Source organism: Phyllobates terribilis, unplaced genomic scaffold (genome assembly GCF_046119375.1).
Source record: "Phyllobates terribilis strain yellow unplaced genomic scaffold, ASM4611937v1 Scaffold_243__1_contigs__length_2969482, whole genome shotgun sequence".
In the NCBI taxonomy this organism is placed as follows: Eukaryota; Metazoa; Chordata; class Amphibia; order Anura; family Dendrobatidae; genus Phyllobates; species Phyllobates terribilis.
In genome coordinates this window covers 732,346-756,629 of record NW_027363003.1, presented here as the reverse complement: position 1 = coordinate 756,629, position 24,284 = coordinate 732,346, and positions in this window count along the sequence as shown.

Below are 24,284 nucleotides of genomic sequence, written 5' to 3'. Positions count from 1 at the left end.
TTGCTCTGTAGTCCCTCCTGGAAATGTAAGAACTCTACTTTGTGCATTTCCTCTTTAATTACTCCTGGAAATGTAAGAACTTTACTTTATACACTTCCTCTGTAATCTCTCCTGGAAATGTAAGGACTCTACTTTGTGCATTTCCTCTTTAATTACTCCTGGAAATGTAAGAACTTTACTTTATACACTTCCTCTGTAATCCCTCCTGGAAATGTAAGAACTCTACTTTATGCACTTCCTCTGTAATCCCTCCTGGAAATGTAAGAACTTTACTTTCTGCACTTCCTCTGTAATTCCCCCTGGAAATGTAAGGACTCTACTTTCTGCACTTCCTCTTTAATTACTCCTGGAAATGTAAGAACTTTATACACTTCCTCTGTAAATCCTCCTGGAAATGTAAGAACTTTATGCACTTCCTCTGTAATCCCTCCTGGAAATGTAAGAAATCTACTTTGCGCACTTCCTCTGTAATCCCTCCTGGAAATGTAAGAACTCTACTTTGTGCACTTCCTCTGTAATCCCTCCTGGAAATGTAAGAACTCTACTTTGTGCACTTCCTCTGTAATCCCTCCTGGAAATGTAAGAACTTTACTTTATGCACTTCCTCTGTAAATCCTCCTGAAAATGTAAGAACTTTATGCACTTCCTCTGTAATCCCTCCTGGAAATGTAAGAACTCTACTTTGCGCACTTCCTCTGTAATCCCTCCTGGAAATGTAAGAACTCTACTTTGTGCATTTCCTCTTTCATTACTCCTGGAAATGTAAGAACTTTACTTTATACACTTCCGCTGTAATCCCTCCTGGAAATGTAAGAACTCTACTTTATGCACTTCCTCTGTAATCCCTCCTGGAAATGTAAGTACTTTACTTTCTGCACTTCCTCTGTAATTCCCCCTGGAAATGTAAGGACTCTACTTTCTGCACTTCCTCTTTAATTACTCCTGGAAATGTAAGAACTTTACTTTATACACTTCCTCTGTAAATCCTCCTGGAAATGTAAGAACTTTATGCACTTCCTCTGTAATCCCTCCTGGAAATGTAAGAACTCTACTTTGCGCACTTCCTCTGTAATCCCTCCTGGAAATGTAAGAACTCTACTTTGTGCACTTCCTCTGTAATCCCTCCTGGAAATGTAAGAACTCTACTTTGTGCACTTCCTCTGTAATCCCTCCTGGAAATGTAAGGCCTTTATTTTCTGCACTTCCTCTGTAATTCCCCCTGGAAATGTAAGGACTCTACTTTGTGCACTTCGTCTGTAATCCCTCCTGGAAATGTAAGAACTTTACTTTATTCACTTCCTCTTTAATTCCCCCTGGAAATGTAAGAACTTTACTTTATGCACTTCCTCTGTAAATCCTCCTGGAAATGTAAGAACTCTACTTTGTGCACTTACTCTGTAATCCCTCCTGGAAATGTAAGAACTCTACTTTGTGCACTTCCTCTGTATTCCCTCCTGGAAATGTAAGAACTCTACTTTGGACACTTCCTCTGTAATCCCTCCTGGAAATGTAAGAACTCTACTTTGTGCACTTCCTCTTTAAATTATTCCTGGAAATGTAAGAACTCTACTTTATTCACTTCCTCTGTAATTCCCCCTGGAAATGTAAGGACTCTACTTTGTGCACTTCCTCTTTAATTACTCCTGGAAATGTAAGAACTTAACTTCATGCACTTCCTCTGTAATCCCTCCTGGAAATGTAAGAACTCTACTTTATGCACTTTCTCTGTAATCCCTCCTGGAAATGTAAGAACTTTACTTTATGCACTTCCTCTGTAATCCCTCCTGGAAATGTAAGAACTCTACTTTATGCACTTCCTCTGTAATCCCTCCTGGAAATGTAAGAACTCTACTTTGTGCATTTCCTCTTTAATTACTCCTGGAAATGTAAGAACTTTACTTTATACACTTCCTCTGTAATCCCTCCTGGAAATGTAAGGAATCTACTTTGTGCATTTCCTCTTTAATTACTCCTGGAAATGTAAGAACTCTACTTTATACACTTCCTCTGTAATCCCTCCTGGAAATGTAAGAAGTTTACTTTATGCACTTCCTCTGTAAATCCTCCTGGAAATGTAAGAATTTTGCTTTATGCACTTCCTCTGTAATCCCTCCTGGAAATGTAAGAACTTTACTTTATGCACTTCCTCTGTAATCCCTCCTGGAAATGTAAGAACTCTACTTTATGCACTTCCTCTGTAGTCCCTCCTGGAAATGTAAGAACTCTACTTTGTGCATTTCCTCTTTAATTACTCCTGGAAATGTAAGAACTTTACTTTATACACTTCCTCTGTAATCCCTCCTGGAAATGTAAGGACTCTACTTTGTGCATTTCCTCTTTAATTACTCCTGGAAATGTAAGAACTTTACTTTATACACTTCCTCTGTAATCCCTCCTGGAAATGTAAGAACTCTACTTTATGCACTTCCTCTGTAATCCCTCCTGGAAATGTAAGAACTTTACTTTCTGCACTTCCTCTGTAATTCCCCCTGGAAATGTAAGGACTCTACTTTCTGCACTTCCTCTTTAATTACTCCTGGAAATGTAAGAACTTTATACACTTCCTCTGTAAATCCTCCTGGAAATGTAAGAACTTTATGCACTTCCTCTGTAATCCCTCCTGGAAATGTAAGAAATCTACTTTGCGCACTTCCTCTGTAATCCCTCCTGGAAATGTAAGAACTCTACTTTGTGCACTTCCTCTGTAATCCCTCCTGGAAATGTAAGAACTCTACTTCGTGCACTTCCTCTGTAATCCCTCCTGGAAATGTAAGAACTTTACTTTATGCACTTCCTCTGTAAATCCTCCTGAAAATGTAAGAACTTTATGCACTTCCTCTGTAATCCCTCCTGGAAATGTAAGAACTCTAATTTGCGCACTTCCTCTGTAATCCCTCCTGGAAATGTAAGAACTCTACTTTGTGCATTTCCTCTTTAATTACTCCTGGAAATGTAAGAACTTTACTTTATACACTTCCTCTGTAATCCCTCCTGGAAATGTAAGAACTCTACTTTATGCACTTCCTCTGTAATCCCTCCTGGAAATGTAAGAACTTTACTTTCTGCACTTCCTCTGTAATCCCTCCTGGAAATGTAAGAACTCTACCTTGTGCATTTCCTCTTTAATTACTCCTGGAAATGTAAGAACTTTACTTTATGCACTTCCTCTGTAATCCCTCCTGGAAATGTAAGAACTTTACTTTATACACTTCCTCTGTAATCCCTCCTGGAAATGTAAGAACTTTACTTTCTGCACTTCCACTGTAATTCCCCCTGGAAATGTAAGAACTTTACTTTATACACTTCCTCTGTAAATCCTCCTGGAAATGTAAGAACTTTATGCACTTCCTCTGTAATCCCTCCTGGAAATGTAAGAACTCTACTTTGCGCACTTCCTCTGTAATCCCTCCTGGAAATGTAAGAACTCTACTTTGTGCACTTCCTCTGTAATCCCTCCTGGAAATGTAAGAACTCTATGTTGTGCACTTCCTCTGTAATCCCTCCTGGAAATGTAATAACTTTAATTTATGCACTTCCTCTGTAAATCCTCCTGGAAATGTAAGAACTCTATGCACTTCCTCTGTAATCCCTCCTGGAAATGTAAGAACTCTACTTTGTGCACTTCCTCTGTAATCCCTCCTGGAAATGTAAGAACTCTACTTTGTGCACTTCCTCTGTAATCCCTCCTGGAAATGTAAAAACTCTACTTTGTGCATTTCCTCTTTAATTACTCCTGGAAATGTAAGAACTTTACTTTATACACTTCCTCTGTAATCCCTCCTGGAAATGTAAGAAATCTACTTCATGCACTTCCTCTGTAATCCCTCCTGGAAATGTAAGAACTTTAATTTCTGCACTTCCTCTGTAATTCCCCCTGGAAATGTAAGGACTCTACTTTCTGCACTTCCTCTTTAATTACTCCTGGAAATGTAAGAACTTTACTTTATACACTTCCTCTGTAAATCCTCCTGGAAATGTAAGAACTTTATGCACTTCCTCTGTAATCCCTCCTGGAAATGTAAGAACTCTACTTTGCGCACTTCCTCTGTAATCCCTCCTGGAAATGTAAGAACTCTACTTTGTGCACTTCCTCTGTAATCCCTCCTGGAAATGTAAGAACTCTACTTTGTGCACTTCCTCTGTAATCCCTCCTGGAAATGGAAGAACTTTACTTTATGCACTTCCTCTTTAATTCCCCCTGGAAATGTAAGAACTTTACTTTATGCACTTCCTCTGTAAATCCTCCTGGAAATGTAAGAACTCTACTTTGTGCACTTACTCTGTAATCCCTCCTGGAAATGTAAGAACTTTACTTTATACACTTCCTCTGTAATCCCTCCTGGAAATGTAAGAACTTTACTTTATGCACTTCCTCTGTAATCCCTCCTGGAAATGTAAGAACTTAACTTTATACACTTCCTCTGTAATCCCTCCTGGAAATGTAAGAACTTTACTTTATGCACTTCCTCTGTAATCGCTCCTGGAAATGTAAGAACTCTACTTTATGCACTTCCTCTGTAATCCCTCCTGGAAATGTAAGAACTCTACTTTGTGCATTTCCTCTTTAATTACTCCTGGAAATGTAAGAACTTTACTTTATACACTTCCTCTGTAATCCCTCCTGGAAATGTAAGGAATCTACTTTGTGCACTTCCTCTGTAAATCCTCCTGGAAATGTAAGAATTTTACTTTATGCACTTCCTCTGTAATCCCTCCTGGAAATGTAAGAACTTTACTTTATGCACTTCCTCTGTAATCCCTCCTGGAAATGTAAGAACTCTACTTTATGCACTTCCTCTGTAGTCCCTCCTGGAAATGTAAGAACTCTACTTTGTGCATTTCCTCTTTAATTACTCCTGGAAATGTAAGAACTTTACTTTATACACTTCCTCTGTAATCCCTCCTGGAAATGTAAGGACTCTACTTTGTGCATTTCCTCTTTAATTACTCCTGGAAATGTAAGAACTTTACTTTATACACTTCCTCTGTAATCCCTCCTGGAAATGTAAGAACTCTACTTTATGCACTTCCTCTGTAATCCCTCCTGGAAATGTAAGAACTTTACTTTCTGCACTTTCTCTGTAATTCCCCCTGGAAATGTAAGGACTCTACTTTCTGCACTTCCTCTTTAATTACTCCTGGAAATGTAAGAACTTTATACACTTCCTCTGTAAATCCTCCTGGAAATGTAAGAACTTTATGCACTTCCTCTGTAATCCCTCCTGGAAATGTAAGAAATCTACTTTGCGCACTTCCTCTGTAATCCCTCCTGGAAATGTAAGAACTCTACTTTGTGCACTTCCTCTGTAATCCCTCCTGGAAATGTAAGAACTCTACTTTGTGCACTTCCTCTGTAATCCCTCCTGGAAATGTAAGAACTTTACTTTATGCACTTCCTCTGTAAATCCTCCTGAAAATGTAAGAACTTTATGCACTTCCTCTGTAATCCCTCCTGGAAATGTAAGAACTCTACTTTGCGCACTTCCTCTGTAATCCCTCCTGGAAATGTAAGAACTCTACTTTGTGCATTTCCTCTTTCATTACTCCTGGAAATGTAAGAACTTTACTTTATACACTTCCGCTGTAATCACTCCTGGAAATGTAAGAACTCTACTTTATGCACTTCCTCTGTAATCCCTCCTGGAAATGTAAGAACTTTACTTTCTGCACTTCCTCTGTAATTCCCCCTGGAAATGTAAGGACTCTACTTTCTGCACTTCCTCTTTAATTACTCCTGGAAATGTAAGAACTTTACTTTATACACTTCCTCTGTAAATCCTCCTGGAAATGTAAGAACTTTATGCACTTCCTCTGTAATCCCTCCTGGAAATGTAAGAACTCTACTTTGCGCACTTCCTCTGTAATCCCTCCTGGAAATGTAAGAACTCTACTTTGTGCACTTCCTCTGTAATCCCTCCTGGAAATGTAAGAACTCTACTTTGTGCACTTACTCTGTAATCCCTCCTGGAAATGTAAGGCCCTTACTTTCTGCACTTCCTCTGTAATTCCCCCTGGAAATGTAAGGACTCTACTTTGTGCACTTCGTCTGTAATCCCTCCTGGAAATGTAAGAACTTTACTTTATGCACTTCCTCTTTAATTCCCCCTGGAAATGTAAGAACTTTACTTTATGCACTTCCTCTGTAAATCCTCCTGGAAATGTAAGAACTCTACTTTGTGCACTTACTCTGTAATCCCTCCTGGAAATGTAAGAACTCTACTTTGTACACTTCCTCTGTATTCCCTCCTGGAAATGTAAGAACTCTACTTTGGACACTTCCTCTGTAATCCCTCCTGGAAATGTAAGAACTCTACTTTGTGCACTTCCTCTTTAAATTATTCCTGGAAATGTAAGAACTTAACTTTATGCACTTCCTCTGGAATCCCTCCTGGAAATGTAAGAACTCTACTTTATGCACTTCCTCTGTAATCCCTCCTGGAAATGTAAGAACTCTACTTTATTCACTTCCTCTGTAATTCCCCCTGGAAATGTAAGGACTCTACTTTGTGCACTTCCTCTTTAATTACTCCTGGAAATGTAAGAACTTAACTTCATGCACTTCCTCTGTAATCCCTCCTGGAAATGTAAGAACTCTACTTTATGCACTTTCTCTGTAATCCCTCCTGGAAATGTAAGAACTTTACTTTATGCACTTCCTCTGTAATCCCTCCTGGAAATGTAAGAACTTTACTTTATACACTTCCTCTGTAATCCCTCCTGGAAATGTAAGAACTTTACTTTATGCACTTCCTCTGTAATCCCTCCTGGAAATGTAAGAACTCTACTTTATGCACTTCCTCTGTAATCCCTCCTGAAATTTAAGAACTCTACTTTGTGCATTTCCTCTTTAATTACTCCTGGAAATGTAAGAACTTTACTTTATACACTTCCTCTGTAATCCCTCCTGGAAATGTAAGGAATCTACTTTGTGCATTTCCTCTTTAATTACTCCTGGAAATGTAAGAACTCTACTTTATACACTTCCTCTGTAATCCCTCCTGGAAATGTAAGAAGTTTACTTTATGCACTTCCTCTGTAAATCCTCCTGGAAATGTAAGAATTTTGCTTTATGCACTTCCTCTGTAATCCCTCCTGGAAATGTAAGAACTCTACTTTATGCACTTCCTCTGTAGTCCCTCCTGGAAATGTAAGAACTCTACTTTGTGCATTTCCTCTTTAATTACTCCTGGAAATGTAAGAACTTTACTTTATACACTTCCTCTGTAATCCCTCCTGGAAATGTAAGGACTCTACTTTGTGCATTTCCTCTTTAATTACTCCTGGAAATGTAAGAACTTTACTTTATACACTTCCTCTGTAATCCCTCCTGGAAATGTAAGAACTCTACTTTATGCACTTCCTCTGTAATCCCTCCTGGAAATGTAAGAACTTTACTTTCTGCACTTCCTCTGTAATTCCCCCTGGAAATGTAAGGACTCTACTTTCTGCACTTCCTCTTTAATTACTCCTGGAAATGTAAGAACTTTATACACTTCCTCTGTAAATCCTCCTGGAAATGTAAGAACTTTATGCACTTCCTCTGTAATCCCTCCTGGAAATGTAAGAAATCTACTTTGCGCACTTCATCTGTAATCCCTCCTGGAAATGTAAGAACTCTACTTTGTGCACTTCCTCTGTAATCCCTTCTGGAAATGTAAGAACTCTACTTCGTGCACTTCCTCTGTAATCCCTCCTGGAAATGTAAGAACTTTACTTTATGCACTTCCTCTGTAAATCCTCCTGAAAATGTAAGAACTTTATGCACTTCCTCTGTAATCCCTCCTGGAAATGTAAGAACTCTAATTTGCGCACTTCCTCTGTAATCCCTCCTGGAAATGTAAGAACTCTACTTTGTGCATTTCCTCTTTAATTACTCCTGGAAATGTAAGAACTTTACTTTATACACTTCCTCTGTAATCCCTCCTGGAAATGTAAGAACTCTACTTTATGCACTTCCTCTGTAATCCCTCCTGGAAATGTAAGAACTTTACTTTCTGCACTTCCTCTGTAATCCCTCCTGGAAATGTAAGAACTCTACCTTGTGCATTTCCTCTTTAATTACTCCTGGAAATGTAAGAACTTTACTTTATGCACTTCCTCTGTAATCCCTCCTGGAAATGTAAGAACTTTACTTTATACACTTCCTCTGTAATCCCTCCTGGAAATGTAAGAACTTTACTTTCTGCACTTCCTCTGTAATTCCCCCTGGAAATGTAAGGACTCTACTTTCTGCACTTCCTCTTTAATTACTCCTGGAAATGTAAGAACTTTACTTTATACACTTCCTCTGTAAATCCTCCTGGAAATGTAAGAACTTTATGCACTTCCTCTGTAATCCCTCCTGGAAATGTAAGAACTCTACTTTGTGCACTTCCTCTGTAATCCCTCCTGGAAATGTAAGAACTCTACTTTGTGCACTTCCTCTGTAATCCCTCCTGGAAATGTAAAAACTCTACTTTGTGCATTTCCTCTTTAATTACTCCTGGAAATGTAAGAACTTTACTTTATACACTTCCTCTGTAATCCCTCCTGGAAATGTAAGAAATCTACTTTATGCACTTCCTCTGTAATCCCTCCTGGAAATGTAAGAACTTTAATTTCTGCACTTCCTCTGTAATTCCCCCTGGAAATGTAAGGACTCTACTTTCTGCACTTCCTCTTTAATTACTCCTGGAAATGTAAGAACTTTACTTTATACACTTCCTCTGTAAATCCTCCTGGAAATGTAAGAACTTTATGCACTTCCTCTGTAATCCCTCCTGGAAATGTAAGAACTCTACTTTGCGCACTTCCTCTGTAATCCCTCCTGGAAATGTAAGAACTTTACTTTCTGCACTTCCACTGTAATTCCCCCTGGAAATGTAAGAACTTTACTTTATACACTTCCTCTGTAAATCCTCCTGGAAATGTAAGAACTTTATGCACTTCCTCTGTAATCCCTCCTGGAAATGTAAGAACTCTACTTTGCGCACTTCCTCTGTAATCCCTCCTGGAAATGTAAGAACTCTACTTTGTGCACTTCCTCTGTAATCCCTCCTGGAAATGTAAGAACTCTATTTTGTGCACTTCCTCTGTAATCCCTCCTGGAAATGTAATAACTTTAATTTATGCACTTCCTCTGTAAATCCTCCTGGAAATGTAAGAACTCTATGCACTTCCTCTGTAATCCCTCCTGGAAATGTAAGAACTCTACTTTGTGCACTTCCTCTGTAATCCCTCCTGGAAATGTAAGAACTCTACTTTGTGCACTTCCTCTGTAATCCCTCCTGGAAATGTAAAAACTCTACTTTGTGCATTTCCTCTTTAATTACTCCTGGAAATGTAAGAACTTTACTTTATACACTTCCTCTGTAATCCCTCCTGGAAATGTAAGAAATCTACTTCATGCACTTCCTCTGTAATCCCTCCTGGAAATGTAAGAACTTTAATTTCTGCACTTCCTCTGTAATTCCCCCTGGAAATGTAAGGACTCTACTTTCTGCACTTCCTCTTTAATTACTCCTGGAAATGTAAGAACTTTACTTTATACACTTCCTCTGTAAATCCTCCTGGAAATGTAAGAACTTTATGCACTTCCTCTGTAATCCCTCCTGGAAATGTAAGAACTCTACTTTGCGCACTTCCTCTGTAATCCCTCCTGGAAATGTAAGAACTCTACTTTGTGCACTTCCTCTGTAATCCCTCCTGGAAATGTAAGAACTCTACTTTGTGCACTTCCTCTGTAATCCCTCCTGGAAATGGAAGAACTTTACTTTATGCACTTCCTCTTTAATTCCCCCTGGAAATGTAAGAACTTTACTTTATGCACTTCCTCTGTAAATCCTCCTGGAAATGTAAGAACTCTACTTTGTGCACTTACTCTGTAATCCCTCCTGGAAATGTAAGAACTTTACTTTATACACTTCCTCTGTAATCCCTCCTGGAAATGTAAGAACTTTACTTTATGCACTTCCTCTGTAATCCCTCCTGGAAATGTAAGAACTTAACTTTATACACTTCCTCTGTAATCCCTCCTGGAAATGTAAGAACTTTACTTTATGCACTTCCTCTGTAATCGCTCCTGGAAATGTAAGAACTCTACTTTATGCACTTCCTCTGTAATCCCTCCTGGAAATGTAAGAACTCTACTTTGTGCATTTCCTCTTTAATTACTCCTGGAAATGTAAGAACTTTACTTTATACACTTCCTCTGTAATCCCTCCTGGAAATGTAAGGAATCTACTTTGTGCACTTCCTCTGTAAATCCTCCTGGAAATGTAAGAATTTTACTTTATGCACTTCCTCTGTAATCCCTCCTGGAAATGTAAGAACTTTACTTTATGCACTTCCTCTGTAATCCCTCCTGGAAATGTAAGAACTCTACTTTATGCACTTCCTCTGTAGTCCCTCCTGGAAATGTAAGAACTCTACTTTGTGCATTTCCTCTTTAATTACTCCTGGAAATGTAAGAACTTTACTTTATACACTTTCTCTGTAATCCCTCCTGGAAATGTAAGGACTCTACTTTGTGCATTTCCTCTTTAATTACTCCTGGAAATGTAAGAACTTTACTTTATACACTTCCTCTGTAATCCCTCCTGGAAATGTAAGAACTCTACTTTATGCACTTCCTCTGTAATCCCTCCTGGAAATGTAAGAACTTTACTTTCTGCACTTTCTCTGTAATTCCCCCTGGAAATGTAAGGACTCTACTTTCTGCACTTCCTCTTTAATTACTCCTGGAAATGTAAGAACTTTATACACTTCCTCTGTAAATCCTCCTGGAAATGTAAGAACTTTATGCACTTCCTCTGTAATCCCTCCTGGAAATGTAAGAAATCTACTTTGCGCACTTCCTCTGTAATCCCTCCTGGAAATGTAAGAACTCTACTTTGTGCACTTCCTCTGTAATCCCTCCTGGAAATGTAAGAACTTTACTTTATGCACTTCCTCTGTAAATCCTCCTGAAAATGTAAGAACTTTATGCACTTCCTCTGTAATCCCTCCTGGAAATGTAAGAACTCTACTTTGCGCACTTCCTCTGTAATCCCTCCTGGAAATGTAAGAACTCTACTTTGTGCATTTCCTCTTTCATTACTCCTGGAAATGTAAGAACTTTACTTTATACACTTCCGCTGTAATCCCTCCTGGAAATGTAAGAACTCTACTTTATGCACTTCCTCTGTAATCCCTCCTGGAAATGTAAGAACTTTACTTTCTGCACTTCCTCTGTAATTCCCCCTGGAAATGTAAGGACTCTACTTTCTGCACTTCCTCTTTAATTACTCCTGGAAATGTAAGAACTTTACTTTATACACTTCCTCTGTAAATCCTCCTGGAAATGTAAGAACTTTATGCACTTCCTCTGTAATCCCTCCTGGAAATGTAAGAACTCTACTTTGCGCACTTCCTCTGTAATCCCTCCTGGAAATGTAAGAACTCTACTTTGTGCACTTCCTCTGTAATCCCTCCTGGAAATGTAAGAACTCTACTTTGTGCACTTCCTCTGTAATCCCTCCTGGAAATGTAAGGCCCTTACTTTCTGCACTTCCTCTGTAATTCCCCCTGGAAATGTAAGGACTCTACTTTGTGCACTTCGTCTGTAATCCCTCCTGGAAATGTAAGAACTTTACTTTATGCACTTCCTCTTTAATTCCACCTGGAAATGTAAGAACTTTACTTTATGCACTTCCTCTGTAAATCCTCCTGGAAATGTAAGAACTCTACTTTGTGCACTTACTCTGTAATCCCTCCTGGAAATGTAAGAACTCTACTTTGTGCACTTCCTCTGTATTCCCTCCTGGAAATGTAAGAACTCTACTTTGGACACTTCCTCTGTAATCCCTCCTGGAAATGTAAGAACTCTACTTTGTTCACTTCCTCTTTAAATTATTCCTGGAAATGTAAGAACTTAACTTTATGCACTTCCTCTGGAATCCCTCCTGGAAATGTAAGAACTCTACTTTATGCACTTCCTCTGTAATCCCTCCTGGAAATGTAAGAACTCTACTTTATTCACTTATTCTGTAATTCCCCCTGGAAATGTAAGGACTCTACTTTGTGCACTTCCTCTTTAATTACTCCTGGAAATGTAAGAACTTAACTTCATGCACTTCCTCTGTAATCCCTACTGGAAATGTAAGAACTCTACTTTATGCACTTTCTCTGTAATCCCTCCTGGAAATGTAAGAACTTTACTTTATGCACTTCCTCTGTAATCCCTCCTGGAAATGTAAGAACTTTACTTTATACACTTCCTCTGTAATCCCTCCTGGAAATGTAAGAACTTTACTTTATGCACTTCCTCTGTAATCCCTCCTGGAAATGTAAGAACTCTACTTTATGCACTTCCTCTGTAATCCCTCCTGAAATTTAAGAACTCTACTTTGTGCATTTCCTCTTTAATTACTCCTGGAAATGTAAGAACTTTACTTTATACACTTCCTCTGTAATCCCTCCTGGAAATGTAAGGAATCTACTTTGTGCATTTCCTCTTTAATTACTCCTGGAAATGTAAGAACTCTACTTTATACACTTCCTCTGTAATCCCTCCTGGAAATGTAAGAAGTTTACTTTATGCACTTCCTCTGTAAATCCTCCTGGAAATGTAAGAATTTTGCTTTATGCACTTCCTCTGTAATCCCTCCTGGAAATGTAAGAACTCTACTTTATGCACTTCCTCTGTAGTCCCTCCTGGAAATGTAAGAACTCTACTTTGTGCATTTCCTCTTTAATTACTCCTGGAAATGTAAGAACTTTACTTTATACACTTCCTCTGTAATCCCTCCTGGAAATGTAAGGACTCTACTTTGTGCATTTCCTCTTTAATTACTCCTGGAAATGTAAGAACTTTACTTTATACACTTCCTCTGTAATCCCTCCTGGAAATGTAAGAACTCTACTTTATGCACTTCCTCTGTAATCCCTCCTGGAAATGTAAGAACTTTACTTTCTGCACTTCCTCTGTAATTCCCCCTGGAAATGTAAGGACTCTACTTTCTGCACTTCCTCTTTAATTACTCCTGGAAATGTAAGAACTTTATACACTTCCTCTGTAAATCCTCCTGGAAATGTAAGAACTTTATGCACTTCCTCTGTAATCCCTCCTGGAAATGTAAGAAATCTACTTTGCGCACTTCCTCTGTAATCCCTCCTGGAAATGTAAGAACTCTACTTTGTGCACTTCCTCTGTAATCCCTCCTGGAAATGTAAGAACTCTACTTCGTGCACTTCCTCTGTAATCCCTCCTGGAAATGTAAGAACTTTACTTTATGCACTTCCTCTGTAAATCCTCCTGAAAATGTAAGAACTTTATGCACTTCCTCTGTAATCCCTCCTGGAAATGTAAGAACTCTAATTTGCGCACTTCCTCTGTAATCCCTCCTGGAAATGTAAGAACTCTACTTTGTGCATTTCCTCTTTAATTACTCCTGGAAATGTAAGAACTTTACTTTATACACTTCCTCTGTAATCCCTCCTGGAAATGTAAGAACTCTACTTTATGCACTTCCTCTGTAATCCCTCCTGGAAATGTAAGAACTTTACTTTCTGCACTTCCTCTGTAATCCCTCCTGGAAATGTAAGAACTCTACCTTGTGCATTTCCTCTTTAATTACTCCTGGAAATGTAAGAACTTTACTTTATGCACTTCCTCTGTAATCCCTCCTGGAAATGTAAGAACTTTACTTTATACACTTCCTCTGTAATCCCTCCTGGAAATGTAAGAACTTTACTTTCTGCACTTCCTCTGTAATTCCCCCTGGAAATGTAAGGACTCTACTTTCTGCACTTCCTCTTTAATTACTCCTGGAAATGTAAGAACTTTACTTTATACACTTCCTCTGTAAATCCTCCTGGAAATGTAAGAACTTTATGCACTTCCTCTGTAATCCCTCCTGGAAATGTAAGAACTCTACTTTGCGCACTTCCTCTGTAATCCCTCCTGGAAATGTAAGAACTCTACTTTGTGCACTTCCTCTGTAATCCCTCCTGGAAATGTAAGAACTCTATTTTGTGCACTTCCTCTGTAATCCCTCCTGGAAATGTAAGAACTTTACTTTATGCACTTCCTCTGTAAATCCTCCTGGAAATGTAAGAACTTTATGCACTTCCTCTGTAATCCCTCCTGGAAATGTAAGACCTCTACTTTGTGCACTTCCTCTGTAATCCCTCCTGGAAATGTAAGAACTCTACTTTGTGCACTTCCTCTGTAATCCCTCCTGGAAATGTAAAAACTCTACTTTGTGCATTTCCTCTTTAATTACTCCTGGAAATGTAAGAACTTTACTTTATACACTTCCTCTGTAATCCCTCCTGGAAATGTAAGAAATCTACTTTATGCACTTCCTCTGTAATCCCTCCTGGAAATGTAAGAACTTTAATTTCTGCACTTCCTCTGTAATTCCCCCTGGAAATGTAAGGACTCTACTTTCTGCACTTCCTCTTTAATTACTCCTGGAAATGTAAGAACTTTACTTTATACACTTCCTCTGTAAATCCTCCTGGAAATGTAAGAACTTTATGCACTTCCTCTGTAATCCCTCCTGGAAATGTAAGAACTCTACTTTGCGCACTTCCTCTGTAATCCCTCCTGGAAATGTAAGAACTCTACTTTGTGCACTTCCTCTGTAATCCCTCCTGGAAATGTAAGAACTCTACTTTGTGCACTTCCTCTGTAATCCCTCCTGGAAATGTAAGAACTTTACTTTATGCACTTCCTCTTTAATTCCCCCTGGAAATGTAAGAACTTTACTTTATACACTTCCTCTGTAATCCCTCCTGGAAATATAAGGACTCTACTTTGTGCATTTCCTCTTTAATTACTCCTGGAAATGTAAGAACTTTACTTTATACACTTCCTCTGTAATCACTCCTGGAAATGTAAGAACTTTACTTTATGCACTTCCTCTGTAAATCCTCCTGGAAATGTAAGAATTTTACTTTATGCACTTCCTCTGTAATCCCTCCTGGAAATGTAAGAACTCTACTTTGTGCACTTCCTCTGTAATCCCTCCTGGAAATGTAAGAACTTTACTTTCTGCACTTCCTCTGTAATGTCCCCTGGAAATGTAAGGACTCTACTTTGTGCACTTCCTCTTTAAATTATTCCTGGAAATGTAAGAACTTAACTTTATGCACTTCCTCTGTAATCCCTCCTGGAAATGTAAGAACTCTACTTTATTCACTTCCTCTGTAATTCCCCCTGGAAACGTAAGGACTCTACTTTGTGCACTTCCTCTTTAAATTATTCCTGGAAATGTAAGAACTTAACTTTATGCACTTCCTCTGTAATCCCTCCTGGAAATGTAAGAACTCTACTTTATTCACTTCCTCTGTAATTCCCCCTGGAAACGTAAGGACTCTACTTTGTGCACTTCCTCTTTAATTACTCCTGGAAATGTAAGAACTTAACTTTATGCACTTCCTCTGTAATCCCTCCTGGAAATGTAAGAACTCTACTTTATGCACTTTCTCTGTAATCCCTCCTGGAAATGTAAGAACTTTACTTTCTGCACTTCCTCTGTAATTCCTCCTGGAAATGTAAGAACTTTACTTTATGCACTTCCTCTGTAATCCCTCCTGGAAATGTAAGAACTTTACTTTAAACACTTCCTCTGTAATCCCTCCTGGAAATGTAAGAACTTTACTTTATGCACTTCCTCTGTAATCGCTCCTGGAAATGTAAGAACTCTACTTTATGCACTTCCTCTGTAATCCCTCCTGGAAATGTAAGAACTCTACTTTGTGCATTTCCTCTTTAATTACTCCTGGAAATGTAAGAACTTTACTTTATACACTTCCTCTGTAATCCCTCCTGGAAATATAAGGACTCTACTTGTGCATTTCCTCTTTAATTACTCCTGGAAATGTAAGAACTTTACTTTATACACTTCCTCTGTAATCCCTCCTGGAAATGTAAGAACTTTATGCACTTCCTCTGTAAATCCTCCTGGAAATGTAAGAATTTTACTTTATGCACTTCCTCTGTAATCCCTCCTGGAAATGTAAGAAGTTTACTTTATGCACTTCCTCTGTAATCCCTCCTGGAAATGTAAGAACTCTACTTTATGCACTTCCTCTGTAATCCCTCCTGGAAATGTAAGAACTCTACTTTGTGCATTTCCTCTTTAATTACTCCTGGAAATGTAAGAACTTTACTTTATACACTTCCTCTGTAATCCCTCCTGGAAATGTAAGGACTCTACTTTGTGCATTTCCTCTTTAGTTACTCCTGGAAATGTAAGAACTTTACTTTATACACTTCCTCTGCAATCCCTCCTGGAAATGTAAGAACTCTACTTTATGCACTTCCTCTGTAATCCCTCCTGGAAATGTAAGAACGTTACATTCTGCACTTCCTCTGTAATTCCCCCTGGAAATGTAAGGACTCTACTTTCTGCACTTCCTCTTTAATTACTCCTGGAAATGTAAGAACTTTACTTTATACACTTCCTCTGTAAATCCTCCTGGAAATGTAAGAACTTTATGCACTTCCTCTGTAATCCCTCCTGGAAATGTAAGAACTCTACTTTGCGCACTTCCCCTGTAATCCCTCCTGGAAATGTAAGAACTCTACTTTGTGCACTTCCTCTGTAATCCCTCCTGGAAATGTAAGAACTCTACTTTGTGCACTTCCTCTGTAATCCCTCCTGGAAATGTAAGGACTCTACTTTGTGCACTTCCTCTGTAATCCCTCCTGGAAATGTAAGAATTCTACTTTGTGCACTTCCTCTTTATTCCCTCCTGGAAATGTAAGAACTCTACTTTGGGCACTTCCTCTGTAATCCCTCCTGGAAATGTAAGAACTCTACTTTGTGCACTTCCTCTGTAATCCCTCCTGGAAATGTAAGAACTCTACTTTATGCACTTCCTCTGTGTAATCCCTCCGGGAAATGTAAGAACTTTACTTTGTGCACTTCCTCTTTAAATTATTCCTGGAAATGTAAGAACTTAACTTTATGCACTTGCTCTGTAATCCCTCCTGGAAATGTAAGAACTCTACTTTATGCACTTCCTCTGTAATCCCTCCTGGAAATGTAAGAACTCTACTTTATTCACTTCCTCTGTAATTCCACCTGGAAATGTAAGGACTCTACTTTGTGCACTTCCTCTTTAATTACTCCTGGAAATGTAAGACCTTAACTTTATGCACTTCCTCTGTAATCCCTCCTGGAAATGTAAGAACTCTACTTTATGCACTTCCTCTGTAATCCCTCCTGGAAATGTAAGAACTTTACTTTCTGCACTTCCTCTGTAATTCCCCCTGGAAATGTAAGAACTTTACTTTATGCACTTCCTCTGTAATCCCTCCTGGAAATGTAAGAACTTTACTTTATACACTTCCTCTGTAATCCCTCCTGGAAATGTAAGAACTTTACTTTATGCACTTCCTCTGTAATCCCTCCTGGAAATGTAAGAACTCTACTTTATGAACTTCCTCTGTAATCCCTCCTGGAAATGTAAGAACTTTACTTTCTGCACTTCCTCTGTAATTCCCCCTGGAAATGTAAGGACTTTACTTTATGCACTTCCTCTTTAATTACTCCTGGAAATGTAAGAACTTTACTTTATACACTTCCTCTGTAAATCCTCCTGGAAATGTAAGAACTTTATGCACTTCCTCTGTAATCCCTCCTGGAAATGTAACAACTCTACTTTGCGCACTTCCTCTGTAATCCCTCCTGGAAATGTAACAACTCTACTTTGTGCACTTCCTCTGTAATCCCTCCTGGAAATGTAAGAACTCTACTTTGTGCACTTCCTCTGTAATCCCTCCTGGAAATGTAAGAACTTTACTTTATGCACTTCCTCTGTAAATCCTCCTGGAAATGTAAGAACTTTATGCACTTCCTCTGTAATCCCTCCTGGAAATGTAAGAACTCTACTTTGCGCACTTCCTCTGTAATCCCTCCTGGAAATGTAAGAACTCTACTTTGTGCACTTCGTCTGTAATCCCTCCTGGAAATGTAAGAACTCTACTTTGTGCACTTCCTCTGTAATCCCTCCTGGAAATGTAAGAACTTTACTTTCTGCACTTCCTCTGTAATTCCCCCTGGAAATGTAAGACTCTACTTTGTGCACTTCCTCTTTAATTACTCCAGGAAATGTAAGAACTTAACTATATGCACTTCCTCTGTAATCCCTCCTGGAAATGTAAGAACTCTACTTTATGCACTTCCTCTGTAATCCCTCCTGGAAATGTAAGAATTCTACTTTGTGCACTTCCTCTTTAATTACTCCTGTAAATGTAAGAACTTAACTTCATGCACTTCCTCTGTAATTCCCCCTGGAAATATAAGGACTCTACTTTGTGCACTTACTCTGTAATCCCTCCTGGAAATGTAAGAACTCTACTTTGTGCACTTCCTCTGTAATCCCTCCTGGAAATGTAAGAACTCTACTTTGGGCACTTCCTCTGTAATCCCTCCTGGAAATGTAAGAACTTTATGTACTTCCTCTGTAATCCCTCCTGGAAATGTAAGAACTTTATGCACTTCCTCTGTAATCCCTCCTGGAAATGTAAGAACTCTACTTTATGCACTTCCTCTGTAATTCCCCCTGGAAATGTAAGGACTCTACTTTGCACATTTACTCTTTAATTACTCCTGGAAATGTAAGAACTTTACTTTATACACTTCCTCTGTAATCCCTCCTGGAAATGTAAGAACTTTACTTTGTGCACTTCCTCTGTAATCCCTCCTGGAAATGTAAGAACTCTACTTTGTGCACTTCCTCTGTAACTCCTCCTGGAAATGTAAGAACTCTACTTTGTGCACTTCCTCTGTAATCCCTCCTGGAAATGTAAGAACTTTACTTTCTGCACTTCCTCTGTAATTTCCCCTGGAAATGTAAGGACTCTACTTTGTGCACTTCCTCTTTAATTACTCATGGAAATGTAAGAACTTTATGCACTTCCTCTGTAATCCCTCCTGGAAATGTAAGAACTCTACTTTATGCACTTCCTCTGTAATCCCTCCTGGAAATGTAAGAACTCTACTTTATTCACTTCCTCTGTAATTCCCCCTGGAAATGTAAGGACTCTACTTTCTGCACTTCATCTGTAATTCCCCCTGGAAATGTAAGAACTTTACTTTATGCACTTCCTCTGTAATCCCTCCTGGAAATGTAAGAACTTTACTTTATGCACTGCCTCTGTAATCCCTCCTGGAAATGTAAGAACTTTACTTTCTGCACTTCCTCTGTAATTCCCGATGGAAATGTAAGGACTCTACTTTCTGCACTTCCTCTGTAATCCCTCCTGGAAATGTAAGAACTTTACTTTCTGCACTTCCTCTGTAATTCCCCCTGGAAATGTAAGGACTCTACTTTGTGCATTTCCTCTTTAATTACTCCTGGAAATGTAAGAACTTTACTTTATACACTTCCTCGGTAATCCCTCCTCGAAATGTAAGAACTTTACTTTATGCACTTCCTCTGTAAATCCTCCTGGAAATGTAAGAACTTTATGCACTTCCTCTGTAAATCCTCCTGGAAATGTAAGGACTCTACTTTGTGCACTTCCTCTTTAATTCCCCCTGGAAATGTAAGAACTTTACTTTATGCACTTCCTCTGTAATCCCTCCTGGAAATTTAAGAACTCTACTTTCTGCACTTCCTCTGTAATCCCTCCTGGAAATGTAAGAACTCTACTTTCTGCACTTCCTCTGTAATCCCTCCAGGAAATGTAAGAACTTTACTTTCTGCACTTTCTCTGTAATTCCCCCTGGAAATGTAAGAACTCTACTTTGTGCACTTCCTCTGTAATCCCTCCTGGAAATGTAAGAACTTTACTTTATGCACTTCCTCTTTAATTCCCCCTGGAAATGTAAGAACTTTACTTTATGCACTTCCTCTGTAAATCCTCCTGGAAATGTAAGAAGTCTACTTTGTGCATTTACTCTGTAATCCCTCCTGGAAATGTAAGAACTTTACTTTATACACTTCCTCTGTAATCCCTCCTGGAAATGTAAGAACTTTACTTTATGCACTTCCTCTGTAATCCCTCCTGGAAATGTAAGAACTTTACTTTATACACTTCCTCTGTAATCCCTCCTGGAAATGTAAGAACTTTACTTTATGCACTTCCTCTGTAATCGCTCCTGGAAATGTAAGAACTCTACTTTATGCACTTCCTCTGTAATCCCTCCTGGAAATGTAAGAACTCTACTTTGTGCATTTCCTCTTTAATTACTCCTGGAAATGTAAGAACTTTACTTTATACACTTCCTCTGTAATCCCTCCTGGAAATATAGGGACTCTACTTTGTGCATTTCCTCTTTAATTACTCCTGGAAATGTAAGAACTTTACTTTATACACTTCCTCTGTAATCACTCCTGGAAATGTAAGAACTTTACTTTATGCACTTCCTCTGTAAATCCTCCTGGAAATGTAAGAATTTTACTTTATGCACTTCCTCTGTAATCCCTCCTGGAAATGTAAGAACTCTACTTTGTGCACTTCCTCTGTAATCCCTCCTGGAAATGTAAGAACTTTACTTTCTGCACTTCCTCTGTAATGTCCCCTGGAAATGTAAGGACTCTACTTTGTGCACTTCCTCTTTAAATTATTCCTGGAAATGTAAGAACTTAACTTTATGCACTTCCTCTGTAATCCCTCCTGGAAATGTAAGAACTCTACTTTATGCACTTCCTCTGTAATCCCTCCTGGAAATGTAAGAACTCTACTTTATTCACTTCCTCTGTAATTCCCCCTGGAAACGTAAGGACTCTACTTTGTGCACTTCCTCTTTAATTACTCCTGGAAATGTAAGAACTTAACTTTATGCACTTCCTCTGTAATCCCTCCTGGAAATGTAAGAACTCTACTTTATGCACTTTCTCTGTAATCCCTCCTGGAAATGTAAGAACTTTACTTTCTGCACTTCCTCTGTAATTCCCCCTGGAAATGTAAGAACTTTACTTTATGCACTTCCTCTGTAATCCCTCCTGGAAATGTAAGAACTTTACTTTATACAATTCCTCTGTAATCCCTCCTGGAAATGTAAGAACTTTACTTTATGCACTTCCTCTGTAATCGCTCCTGGAAATGTAAGAACTCTACTTTATGCACTTCCTCTGTAATCCCTCCTGGAAATGTAAGAACTCTACTTTGTGCATTTCCTCTTTAATTACTCCTGGAAATGTAAGAACTTTACTTTATACACTTCCTCTGTAATCCCTCCTGGAAATATAAGGACTCTACTTTGTGCATTTCCTCTTTAATTACTCCTGGAAATGTAAGAACTTTACTTTATACACTTCCTCTGTAATCCCTCCTGGAAATGTAAGAACTTTATGCACTTCCTCTGTAAATCCTCCTGGAAATGTAAGAATTTTACTTTATGCACTTCCTCTGTAATCCCTCCTGGAAATGTAAGAACTTTACTTTATGCACTTCCTCTGTAATCCCTCCTGGAAATGTAAGAACTTTACTTTATACACTTCCTCTGTAATCCCTCCTGGAAATGTAAGAACTTTACTTTATGCACTTCCTCTGTAATCGCTCCTGGAAATGTAAGAACTCTACTTTATGCACTTCCTCTGTAATCCCTCCTGGAAATGTAAGAACTCTACTTTGTACATTTCCTCTTTAATTACTCCTGGAAATGTAAGAACTTTACTTTATACACTTCCTCTGTAATCCCTCCTGGAAATATAAGGACTCTACTTTGTGCATTTCCTCTTTAATTACTCCTGGAAATGTAAGAACTTTACTTTATACACTTCCTCTGTAATCCCTCCTGGAAATGTAAGAACTTTATGCACTTCCTCTGTAAATCCTCCTGGAAATGTAAGAATTTTACTTTATGCACTTCCTCTGTAATCCCTCCTGGAAATGTAAGAACTTTACTTTATGCACTTCCTCTGTAATCCCTCCTGGAAATGTAAGAACTCTACTTTATGCACTTCCTCTGTAATCCCTCCTGGAAATGTAAGAACTCTACTTTGTGCACTTCCTCTGTAATTCCTCCTGGAAATGTAAGAACTCTACTTTGTGCACTTCCTCTGTAATCCCTCCTGGAAATGTAAGAACTTTACTTTCTGCACTTCCTCTGTAATTTCCCCTGGAAATGTAAGGACTCTACTTTGTGCACTTCCTCTTTAATTACTCATGGAAATGTAAGAACTTTATGCACTTCCTCTGTAATCCCTCCTGGAAATGTAAGAACTCTACTTTATGCACTTCCTCTGTAATCCCTCCTGGAAATGTAAGAACTCTACTTTATTCACTTCCTCTGTAATTCCCCCTGGAAATGTAAGGACTCTACTTTCTGCACTTCATCTGTAATTCCCCCTGGAAATGGAAGAACTTTACTTTATGCACTTCCTCTGTAATCCCTCCTGGAAATGTAAGAACTTTACTTTATGCACTGCCTCTGTAATCCCTCCTGGAAATGTAAGAACTTTACTTTCTGCACTTCCTCTGTAATTCCCGATGGAAATGTAAGGACTCTACTTTCTGCACTTCCTCTGTAATCCCTCCTGGAAATGTAAGAACTTTAATTTCTGCACTTCCTCTGTAATTCCCCCTGGAAATGTAAGGACTCTACTTTGTGCATTTCCTCTTTAATTACTCCTGGAAATGTAAGAAGTTTACTTTATACACTTCCTCGGTAATCCCTCCTCGAAATGTAAGAACTTTACTTTATGCACTTCCTCTGTAAATCCTCCTGGAAATGTAAGAACTTTATGCACTTCCTCTGTAAATCCTCCTGGAAATGTAAGGACTCTACTTTGTGCACTTCCTCTTTAATTCCCCCTGGAAATGTAAGAACTTTACTTTCTGCACTTCCTCTGTAATCCCTCCTGGAAATTTAAGAACTCTACTTTGTGCATTTCCTCTTTAATTACTCCTGGAAATGTAAGAACTTTACTTTATACACTTCCTCTGTAATCCCTCCTGGAAATATAAGGACTCTACTTTGTGCATTTCCTCTTTAATTACTCCTGGAAATGTAAGAACTTTACTTTATACACTTCCTCTGTAATCACTCCTGGAAATGTAAGAACTTTACTTTATGCACTTCCTCTGTAAATCCTCCTGGAAATGTAAGAATTTTACTTTATGCACTTCCTCTGTAATCCCTCCTGGAAATGTAAGAACTCTACTTTGTGCACTTCCTCTGTAATCCCTCCTGGAAATGTAAGAACTTTACTTTCTGCACTTCCTCTGTAATTCCCCCTGGAAACGTAAGGACTTTACTTTGTGCACTTCCTCTTTAATTACTCCTGGAAATGTAAGAACTTAACTTTATGCACTTCCTCTGTAATCCCTCCTGGAAATGTAAGAACTCTACTTTATGCACTTTCTCTGTAATCCCTCCTGGAAATGTAAGAACTTTACTTTCTGCACTTCCTCTGTAATTCCCCCTGGAAATGTAAGAACTTTACTTTATGCACTTCCTCTGTAATCCCTCCTGGAAATGTAAGAACTTTACTTTATACACTTCCTCTGTAATCCCTCCTGGAAATGTAAGAACTTTACTTTATGCACTTCCTCTGTAATCGCTCCTGGAAATGTAAGAACTCTACTTCATGCACTTCCTCTGTAATCCCTCCTGGAAATGTAAGAACTCTACTTTGTGCATTTCCTCTTTAATTACTCCTGGAAATGTAAGAACTTTACTTTATACACTTCCTCTGTAATCCCTCCTGGAAATATAAGGACTCTACTTTGTGCATTTCCTCTTTAATTACTCCTGGAAATGTAAGAACTTTACTTTATACACTTCCTCTGTAATCCCTCCTGGAAATGTAAGAACTTTATGCACTTCCTCTGTAAATCCTCCTGGAAATGTAAGAATTTTACTTGATGCACTTCCTCTGTAATCCCTCCTGGAAATGTAAGAACTTTACTTTATGCACTTCCTCTGTAATCCCTCCTGGAAATGTAAGAACTCTACTTTATGCACTTCCTCTGTAATCCCTCCTGGAAATGTAAGAACTCTACTTTGTGCATTTCCTCTTTAATTACTCCTGGAAATGTAAGAACTTTACTTTATACACTTCCTCTGTAATCCCTCCTGGAAATGTAAGGACTCTACTTTGTGCATTTCCTCTTTAGTTACTCCTGGAAATGTAAGAACTTTACTTTATACACTTCCTCTGTAATCCCTCCTGGAAATGTAAGAACTCTACTTTATGCACTTCCTCTGTAATCCCTCCTGGAAATGTAAGAACGTTACATTCTGCACTTCCTCTGTAATTCCCCCTGGAAATGTAAGGTCTCTACTTTCTGCACTTCCTCTTTAATTACTCCTGGAAATGTAAGAACTTTACTTTATACACTTCCTCTGTAAATCCTC